General features: G+C 36.3%; 1 non-coding gene across 1 annotated transcript; it reads right to left on the bottom strand.

The window, feature by feature from the left end:
• Positions 1-1,435: 1,435 nt before the first annotated feature.
• Positions 1,436-1,508, bottom strand: TRNAK-CUU (transfer RNA lysine (anticodon CUU)). Its single transcript has one exon. It is a non-coding gene; the product is annotated as a tRNA-Lys (tRNA).
• Positions 1,509-2,366: the final 858 nt, after the last annotated feature.

The raw sequence follows: 2,366 nt of genomic DNA, 5'->3' as shown, positions 1-2,366 counted from the left end.
TATATTCACCTTTTCTAATTGTTGGTTGCAGTTATTGAAGCTCATCTGCTCATGTATCATACTTCAGTCACGGCAGGCTACCAACGTGAGTCGAACCCTTGACTTCTAAAGTGGAAGACTAAACCTCTTACCAGTTACCACTCTAGCGAAGGGTTGTTGGCCCAATCCATCAGACTTGCTCAGTTGTGTTAATACCTGGGTTTTAACAGGTTCAATCTTGAAATTTAATGTAACTTAGTTCCATACTACAAAAACCTCAACTCTCTCGTATTCGTGAAGCAGTTTGTCACTTGTGCACCCACCCCTATTAGTGTTAAAGGAGTCGCCCGAATTTGAAAGTGAGTCTGTGAGTAGGGGTGAGCAGCGGTCGGTTGCCGATCATTTAGAGTTCGGCCGAAGCCGAACCAATCAATGGCGGTTTGGCTAGATCACCGGCCGAAACCGAGCCAATCAAATTGCCAGCCGACTTTGTTCGGCCCGGTTTGGTTTGGTTCGATTGACTTCGGTTGGTCGGTCCGGCCGAACACAATAAACCAAATAAAACGTGAGAAAAATGAAATTATTGAAAATGATAATGTTTAACAATGTAACCAATCAAAACGTAAAGAGATAACGTATTAGATACAAAATAACTAAAATCTTTCAACAACCATATATCTAAGTTCAATTGTCTTGTAACCGTCATTGACACATAAATAACTTAAAAAGATAAATTCCATGCACAAAGGTCAAACAAGTATATAAAACTTGAATAGTGGTGTATTAGTTTGATGGGAGATTGGGAGCTTTGATGTTAAGACTTCACACCTTACAGGAGGCGGCAAGAAGAATAATTGAAAACTATATTAAATTAGGTTAGATTTTAACCTTTTCACTTACGGACAAAACAAATACTATAAACTTGTAATTCAATGGAACTCGTAATCCGTAGAATATTCATTTGTTAATTTCCAATCCCTATTTACTATTTAGTTTCAACTTTTAAATACTTATTTTTAGTATTATTTTATACAATACATATATATGTATAATAAATATATGTAGTTTGGTCGGTTCGGTTTTGGCGGTTTTCAAAATCCCAAGCCGAAGCCAAACCAAACTTTGATCGGTTGATCGGTTTTTCAGCCGAGCCGAGCCGAATACTATTCGGTTCGGCCTAAAAACCATTCGGTCTGGTTCGGCCGAGTTCGGTCTGGTCGGTTCGGTCGACCGTTGCTCACCCCTATCTGTGAGGGAAAGATGCACCTTAAAACTTCCCAAATTGTAATTGTTTAATTTGAGTTGGCATACTACCCTAGTACCTAAAACCTGTTATTAGGACTAGGAATCATACGATAATAGCTTATTTTTCATTCGAGGATTTTAGTTTTTAACAGTGTTTGATGTCTGTGTTGTCTTGCCGACTACATTAACAAAAAGGAAAAAAAAAAAAGAACGCCCACCGTGGGGCTCGAACCCACGACCACAAGGTTAAGAGCCTTGCGCTCTACCAACTGAGCTAGACGGGCTTTGATGACTCTATGGCCACTAAACATTATACGACGTATAGTTAATAATTTAAGGTAACACATTCAACTATAATATCATATAACTTGAGCTTACAACTTACAAGTAGATAGATATCAACCCAACCAGTAATGGCAGTAAATCACTTGCATAGTCTATACATACCAAACCAAACCAAATCAAACTTCACTTGAATATCTTGATGATCTGAAATTAGATATCCTTTTACATAATCAAACTCGCCATGACTTGCAGAATTGGTTAAGTTCGTGTCGTTCCTGAAGTCAAACTCAATGACCAGTTTTAGATTCTCAACTAATTTGTGATGCTTGCCTATATAAAGCCTTTACTCGACCAATTTGGTCAAGTGTTTAGCTTATTTTCCTTGATTTCCTAGTTGTCAGTTTCCTATTTAGAATAGCTTTAGATTTCTAGTTTTCCTATATAAAGCCTTTACTTGACCAATTGGTCAAGTGTTTTGCTTATTTTTCCTTGATTTCTTAGTTATCAGTTTCCTATACAAAGCGTTTACTTGTCATTCAACACAACATAATAAGTGAAGATACAGACAATTCACAATCAAGTTATTCAACACCACATAAGGAAATAGTTGCTTCATGCCCACAAGAATTAAAGTGAGTTTTTTTTTTTATGAACATAATTAATGTGAGTTTGATAGTACCAAAATGGAACCATAGATTGAGTTAGGATATAATGTGAGAAATTTAAATGACTTTAGGCTCATCATCTAATGATACCCAAAATCTGAAACACAATTTAATAAAAGGCAGAAAGGTTAGAAAGACTATATAGCAAGATATTTTTACCTTCATATTTGTATTTTTTTATTGTGATTCGGG

This window comes from Eschscholzia californica, unplaced genomic scaffold (assembly GCF_041429995.1).
Source record: "Eschscholzia californica isolate CP2 unplaced genomic scaffold, dmEscCali1.0.p SCAF_2, whole genome shotgun sequence".
Lineage (NCBI taxonomy): Eukaryota > Viridiplantae > Streptophyta > Magnoliopsida > Ranunculales > Papaveraceae > Eschscholzia > Eschscholzia californica.
This window is presented reverse-complemented; position numbering and strand designations above follow the sequence as displayed.